Source organism: Tachyglossus aculeatus, chromosome 19, assembly GCF_015852505.1.
Source record: "Tachyglossus aculeatus isolate mTacAcu1 chromosome 19, mTacAcu1.pri, whole genome shotgun sequence".
Lineage (NCBI taxonomy): Eukaryota > Metazoa > Chordata > Mammalia > Monotremata > Tachyglossidae > Tachyglossus > Tachyglossus aculeatus.
In genome coordinates, this window is record NC_052084.1 from 38,530,864 (window position 1) to 38,539,165 (window position 8,302).

The following is an 8,302-nucleotide window of genomic DNA, read 5'->3' on the forward strand; positions in this document are numbered from 1 at the left end:
ACTATACTAAACACTAGGGAGAGTACAGTGCAACAGAGTTGGCAAATACGTTCCCTGCCCAAAACGAGTTGGAGGATGGCACCCAGGATGACCCCAGGGTGAGGCCCAAGCAAGGTGAGGCAAAGGACAGCACCCAGAATGGCGCCCTACTGCTTTAGCTGTGGGCTGACTCAGATGAGATAATAAAAGAGAAAAAATGGAACTCTCTGGTGGGAAGGAGGGTGTGGCCATGGTGCAACTCTCAGGGAAGTCAAGGATTGTTGAGTGGCTCCAGGCCATTTGCAGAATCGAAAGTGACTCCAGAGGAAGCTCATTCCCAGAAGGAAGATGAGTTTCCCGGAGGAAATGACTCACAAGGTGGAGTTTCAAAGAGAGAAGGGAAGTGGCTCTTCAGAAACACAACGGGATTTTGGGGGAGCCAAGCCTGTCCCCCTGGAAGAATGCATTGAGATGAGGGTTCAATGGAGAAAGTGGGCAGATGGCCTTAGGCGGCGCTGGTGAGAAATCAATCAATCAATCAGTGAATACTGACAGTATGCAGGGCACTGGGTTAAGTGCTTGGGAAAGTGCAATCCAATAGAGTTGGTAGATACGATCCCTACCCTTGTGGAGCTCCTGGTCCTGAGGTCTTCACAAAACAGGGAGCGTGATGGTTACAGCACCAGAAAAAAAGCAGATCTTCCTGGAAATATTGCTGCAGCTGAAAAAATGACCAAGCCTAGGCCTATGAAGTCTATTTTCTCCAAGTTCTTGGCAGACCTGTTCCCTGTTTCTTGCAAAAACCAGGAAAGGAGATCCCCTTTTCTTCATTCTTTCAAAAGGAGGAGTGGAGGCACAGAGAGAACTCATCATTGCCCAAAGCGACACAGAGCAATAGAGGTCATGTTTGCACATTAAAGTTCCTTGCCTTCTCCAGGCACTCAATAAGCACTCAATCAGTATTACTGATTGGTTGGTTTGTTGAATGACTGATTGGCAAGGACTGGCGGAGTCTAGATGAGGTACTTTCAGGCCCATATTTCATGTGGAACTGAAGTTAAAGGAGTTGGAATTTTCTCTTGGTAGCAACTGCTTCCCGCGAAGTACGTTTCCCAGAAAAGGAGAGAAATGAGGTCCCATCAGTCAGTTAGCCCAAGAGCCCTCTTCCTGACTTCTTAGATAATGCTTTCTGGGCCAGGTGGCCAGCTGGAGGGGTTTTATCTGGCCCTCTCCATAATGAGGTGAACAGTGGAGACATTCCCTTGGGCTCTGGAAAACTCGCTGTTTTCTAAACCATTGTTGGTGCTTCACAGAATCTATCAATCAATGATATTTTCCACTGTGTGCACAGCACTGAACTAAGCACTGGGAAAAATATGATGGAGTTGGTAGACATACTCTGCCCACAGTGAGCTTACAAATTAGAGGGGACTGTAAGCTCATAGAAGCTCTGCTTTTTAAAAATGGGTATGTCTCCTGAGACCACAGAATCAGGAAGTTTATGTGCTGGGATCAGATAGGCCCTGCCTCTCTCCTTCTCCTTGTGTCTTGAATGAAGCCTCTGGCCAAAGGTTTCTGGGTTAGGTCACTTTTCAATGATGACCTAAGTGTGCCCTACTTCCCCATTATCAACCCAGTAACCCAGACTTCCTTGGATGACAAATAGGTAGCCACAACCTGGTTTGGGCTGGGACCTAATCCACTTTAAAGAGTTCGGAGGGCTAACAGTGGGCCAGAGGGAGTCAATAGGTCTCAGAGGGATTTGGATAGGATCCTGGAGGAGTGGTCCAGAGTGAGTTTTACTAGAGGAAATGTTAAAAGGGTCAGAAGTTGGAGAAGAGTTAACCAGTGTTGACTTCTCAGTGTCCCTCGTTACTGCAATTAAGACGACCCCCTCCGGGTGACCTGCTGGTCCAACCTAGTGATGGTATTTCTTTGGTCCTTGAGCAGCTTTCACTTTGGGTGCATTCCCTTCTTCCTTTCCAAAGGAAAGCCTTTGGCTTCTTGCTTCCCAAAACTCCTGGTGCCACCCTAAGAACGAAATACACCCCTCCTGGAGATCTTTTTCTGTCTCTCAGGAAAGAGTGGTATCGGAAGAGTGCCTCTGACAATACCATCTGGAGCTCTGGAACTCAAACTTCTCATACAAACGCATCCTGATGAAATCCTCTGGTCTTCTCCTGAGGCTTTTCTGCCTTCCTGCCAAACGGTAATTGGTACCCGTTCCTATAAGCCTTACATTCTCTCTGCCCCAGCTGGAGCAATCCCCCGGAGGGCTTTTCCTCTTCCCTTACTCTTGGCCACAGATCCTGCTTTGGTTTTCCAAAACTGACCTGAGTTCTCTTCCCAGGCTCTGGGAACAAGATTTTACTTTTTTGTGGGGGTTCCTCATGGTTCTCTTTATTCACTTCAGGTGCTGCTAAGTGCTAACCCTTTCAAGGAGAGGTTCCCGACTGGCTTAATGAACTATCACCCAGCCCTTCAGTGCCAATAAGGGAGTGGGCCTTTTCCTCTCCTGAACAAAAGAATGCTATCAAGGAGGCGGCCTATCAATGAATGGTATTTCCTGAGCACCAATTGCATGCAGAGCACTGTACTGAGCACTTGAGAGAGAATAGTAGAGTTTAAATGATCAGGGTCTGCCTTAATGCTTCATCCTGTGCAGATTCAAGTCAAAGACAGAATTTTCCACAGGAAATCACTCCATAGAATACTCCTGGCCCACGCAGACAGGGCCAAAGAGCTGGTGGCCAGACCTGAGTTCATTTCTTCTCCAGGAGACACGATAGGTATATCCTGGGACAGGGAAGCTGCTGAAACCATCCTGGGGTCACTGTCCTTGAGTCTTCCATCAGAAAAAATCATGCCACAAACCCTGGCACCTCTCAACTGGACCCCACTCAGGAAGCAGAGAAATGCGAGCACGAACATTGAATGTTAGCTGTCCAAAAGTTTGACCTCTGGTCTGAGATAACCAGACCGGTCATTTCTAAAGTACTCATGCAACCTAAGTCTCCAGAATGGCCAGGGAGGGAAATTCCTATTAAAGCACCCAGTGTTACACTGAAGCTCTAATTCCAGGAATTTCTGCTTAAATTGGGAGATTCCAGTAGAGGTAAAAGACTGACTCAATCAGTCAAATAATCCACTGATACCACTGACTCAGTGCCAGCTGTGAGGAGAGCACTATAGTAAATGGTTGGGAGAGTCCAGGAGAGTTTATAGAAATGATCCTTGCCTTTGAGCAGCTTACAATTGAATGGGGAACACAAAAAAGAGCCAAGACAACCTACTACCCTTGGCCCTGAGGTGCTTTGTTGAGTATGGAGTTCCCCTTCTATACTTTTGGCCTTGATGTGTTCCAGCTTATTAGCTCCTGTGGCCTCTTCTGGCAGAATTTATTCTTGGTGTAGTCAATGGTTGTTATAGGTGATTAGAGGAATCAAAGGAGATGAAGTTCTGGGGAAAAACGCTATTTTCATCTTTAACCAAGAGGCTCGACCAGGGCGTAGGATGGCACCACAGGTACTGGTTGTATTGGGAAGGTCCCAGTACGGTTGAGATAAAGGGATCAGAGATCCCAATTTGGGGAAACTACTGGAGTTCTTAGTTTACTCAGCCTGAGAATATAAGAGGTAAAAGACACTCTCCCAGGCCTGAAAGAGCTTACCTTCTAAATGGGGACACCTGAATCCTTTACGATTAGGAGGAGAAGCAATTGGTTATACAGCCATGAATGCAGATACAGCCATCGGCAAATGGGGGAAAACACAAACTGAAAATCCATTAAGCCAAGGGAGTTTAGTAGTAGAGCAGGACACTGTTCAGGGAGGAGGTGCTCTGACCGTCTGGGAGCCCAGAAGTGCGAAAGTGGGGTTTTAAACCTAATCTGACTGGCAAGATTCTGAGGTGATTTCTAGCATTTATGGAGGGGGAGGGAGTGGAAGACCAACCTTAGGACCTCAGAGACAATGTCCATGAAATCAATCAACCAATCAGTGGTAAGCTCACTGTTGGGCAGGGAATCTGTCCACCAACTGTGTTAGAATGTAATCCCCCACATGCTTAGGGCAGTGCTCTGCACACATAATAAGTGTGCAATAAATACCACTGATTGATTTACTGAGCCCCTGGTAAGTGCTGAGCCCTGCACTAAGTGCTTAGGATGGGATAGCACGGCACAAACTCCGATCCCCACCCTCCAGGCTCTGACTCTCAGGAGCCCTGAGCATCCCGGAAGGGCTGGTGAGTTTGACTGTTCTGACTGCAGGAGTGTGGGCCTACCTTACAGCCCCACCCAGCTCTTGGGGAGTTTTCGGTGACTCTTCCTCGTTGTTTCTCTCCACCCTTTGAAAGGGAAAGGAAAAAGGGCCCGGGGCTTGGAGAGCCCCGGGAAGGAGCTATTTTTGCAAGAGAGAAAAAAAGAACCAGCAAACCCCGCCCTCCTTCCTCCTCCCCTCTTCCACCTCCTGGCCTGCCCCGATCAAGGTCAGCAGAAAAGCTATTTTTGAAAGCAACAATCCGGCCCGACTTGTTTGGCCTCTTGGGGCAAAACAGAGGGAGCAGGCAGACATGAGGCTCTTTGTTGAAAGGTAAACACCATCTTGGATTCACACACGCACACACACACATGCACGAACACAGTCTGGCCCTGACAAATGACTCATCAGGTGTTCGAAAGTGAACCAAATGGATTTGTGATCCATGCCGGGCCTTCTCTTTGGCTGCTACCTCTCTTTGACTCATTACCGGGTTGGAACGGCTGGATCTGTGGGTACGTGCCCACCCATCGGGCCCCAGCTCCAGTTGGGGAAGGGCACAGATGGCGGCATTAGTGTGAGGCCTCCACAAATTTTAGAACTTCGTGAAGGATGACTTCTGAAGCTGTTTTGTTTCTTTTCTGTGGCATTTGCTAAGTGTTTTTACTGTGTGTCACGCACCGTTCTAAGCAGTGGGGTAGATACAGACTAATCAGGTTGGGCACAGTCCCACATGGACTCACAGTCTAAGTAAGAGGGACAATAAGTATTGAACTGTTGGGCTGAGCCATAGAACTCTGCTACTCCCATCGTATTATATATTTTCATTTCCTCTTTCCTATTTATCTGTCATCAGTCCCCTTCCCTACCTTATTCTTAGATTTTGGGGTCCAGAAGCCATGCCTGTAGTTCATCTGTGTACTTCTTTCCTTTAGTACAGAGCTCTGTACATGGTAGGCACATAATAAACACTATTAGTATTCTACCATTCCTGTTACATTGGCAAGTTGGAATAATTGCATTCACTAGATCATTGGCGAGTGGCTTCCCAGGTATTTTCTCCATTCCAAAGTCCCCTCCAGCCCACCGTTGTACAGCCAGGGAGGAGAAGGACTGGAGGAGGATGGGGTCTGCCCTGGGGTCCCAGCAGTCCAGACAATCTGAACTTTTGGCCATAGAGGAGGAGCAGAGAACACAATTAACCCACACCACACTTGCTTGTCCCAGCTGCTTCCCGACTCTTGATCCGACCGGTTTGGCGCTGGTCCCTCTGGTATCTGTGGTAACTGCTGCTTGTGGTCCAGCCACCTCCCTCTGTCGGACCATTCTGCTGCTTGGGGTTCATTCACTCATTCAATTGTATTTTTTGAGTGCTTACTGTGTGCAGAGCACTGTACTTGGGAGAGTACGATATAACAATAAACAGACACATTCCCTGCCCACAACAAGCTTACAGTCTAGAGGGAAGCCCCACTTCACATTTGAGGAAACTGATGAACAGAGCAGTTAAGTGACTTGCCCAAGGTCACATAACAGGGTGGAACTCAGCAAGGTATTTTTGTTGCCAAAATTCTATTTTACAAACCCTTCTACCTGCTCTCATGCTCTAACTCTGATTTTTATTTCTGTGTCTTCTCATATACTCTAGCTTCCTCTGTAGGACTTCTATTTCACCACATTTTCAATCAGCAAGTCAACCAAGGGTATTGATTTAGTGCCTACTCTGAGCAAAGAACTGTTCAGTGTGTCTAAACTACGCAGAGTGCTGCACTGGGTGACTACTCTGTTCAGAGCATTGTACACGCACTTACTCTCACTTACACTGAGAAAATGGAGAGAAGAGGGGTGAGGAAAGAACAAAACAAAGATGAGGAACAAAAAGGATAAATGCAAAAGAGGCCTAAAGGAAACAAAGAAGGGAGATAAAGAGTCAAAGCAACCACATCAGGAAGTGTTTTTTTTTTAAAGGTGTTTGTTAAGTCACCCTCTCAGGGTCCCATCTGGAGAGTTTCCAGTAATCTACCAGTCTTGACTACGGGAGGGAGAGTCAAGCAGAGGCATATCATTCCATTCCTAGCTTGGGCAGTGGCTAGCGAGTGGAAGTCAATCTGCTACAAGTCAAAACTCACTTCTGCTGGGCAGCAGTGACATGGGAGAGAGTCGAGGGTGGAGACTCAAGTTTACTGCCCGGAAGGAGGCAATGGTAAACCACTTCCATATTTTCACCAAGATAACTCTATGGATACATTACCAGAACAATTGCAGATGGAGGTGGGGCATTCTGGGAGAGATGTGTCCATGGCATCTCTGTGGGTCAGAGATGACTTGATAGCATAATAAAAGTAGTAATTATTATTATGGAATTTAATAATAATAACGATGGCATTTATTAAGTGCTTCACTGGGGAGGTTACAAGGTGATCAGGTTGTCACACGGGGGGCTTACAGTCTTAATCCCCATTTTACAGATGAGGTAACTGAGGCACAGAGAAGTTAAGTGACTTGCCGAAGGTCACACAGCAGACAAGTAGCGGAGCTTGGATTAGAACCCACATTCTCTGACTCCCAAGCCCATGCTCTTTCCACTAAGCCACGCTGCTTCTCAAGGCATTTGTTAAGTGCTTACTATGTGCCAGGCAATGTACTAAGCGCTGGGGTAAATACAAGCTAATCAGATTGGACACACAGTTCATGTCCCGAGTGGGGTTTAATTCCCATTTCACAGATGAGGTAACTGAGGCACAGAAAATTGAAGTGACTTGCCCAAGGTCACCCAGCAGACAAGTAGTGGAACCGGAATTGGAACCCAGGTCTTTCTGACTCCTGGCCCCATGCTCTATCCACTAGGCCATGCTGCTTCTCCAAAGACTCTTGCCTAACACTGTTATCCCACCTGCTGGCAAGAGCACACCTGGGGGGCAGCAGGGAGGAGAGTGAGACCCCTCACTACAAGGATTTTGAGTACGAGTGGAAATCAAAGAAAAAATTGGGAATGTGTGTGTGTGAGAGACATAGAGAAGAGAAAGGGAAAAAAAGAGAGTGACATAGACAGAAGAGCAGGGAAAAAAGAGAAAGTGAAACAGAGAGAGATACAGAGATCAGGAGAGAGAGCCTTCTCAAGAGCCTCAGAGGTTTTCAGAGGATTCTTGAAAATTCCTCCTTCACAAGGGGACAGACAGTTATTCCACACTGACTCACAGAGCTATGGGTACTGAAGCTTCTGCCCAGGATTGATGGTTTCTGGAGAGTTCATAGGCCTTCTGGAGGTGGGGCGGGGGGTAGGAAGGGGTCTCTTGGCCAGCAGGCTGCCCCCTGCCACAACTTGGGTCCTGGGAAGGCTTACTCTCCTGCTCCCACCAGGGGCCAGGGAGTGGATCCTGCAATCCAGCTAACTACCATTCATTCATTCATTCAATCATATTTATTGAGTGCTCTCTGTGTGCACAGGAGAAGGACCCACCCCACCCCTCACCACTATAGTGCTCCCCACACTATAGTGCTCACCACACAAAGCTCAGTGGGAGAGCTTCCCCGAGCTGGTGGAGACCTTGGCCGCTCCCTGCTTGGGCAGAAACTGTTTACAGAACACTTTGTCACCCAGAAAGTGGGCATGGTAGCACGCTAATCCCTAGGAACGCTCATGAAATGGGAATGCAGGGGCATCTCACAAACCAGCTGTTTCATCCTGCAGGAACCTGTGGACATCATCACTGGCTATTTTCTGACCCAACTTGGAGAGCAGAGCCGTGGCCCAGGACGCCGCTGAACGAGTTCTCGCCAGCTCCTCTAGTCCTCAATGAAACGACGGGCTCCCCTGGCAGCTCAAGATTGAGCCAATGAGGGGGGACCACTGCCACCCAAATTTCCTGAAGCCAACCCCTTCATCTTCCTTCTGCTCCTCCTCCTGGAGGGGAATCCTCTAAGCCTATCCACACATAGTCCTAATCCACTCCTCCCCAGCTCCTTTTTCCCTGGGGGTCCCAAACAGCAGAGTTGATGCCACCAGTTGATCCACCAATTAGTGGTATCTATTGAGTGTCTACTGTTTGTAGAGCACTCACCTG

General features: G+C 47.9%; 1 non-coding gene across 1 annotated transcript; it reads left to right on the forward strand.

The window, feature by feature from the left end:
- Positions 1 to 6,220: 6,220 nt before the first annotated feature.
- Positions 6,221 to 6,357, forward strand: LOC119941060. The gene has a single exon (XR_005455096.1). It is a non-coding gene; the product is annotated as a small nucleolar RNA SNORA7 (small nucleolar RNA).
- The last annotated feature ends 1,945 nt before the right edge of the window (positions 6,358 to 8,302 follow it).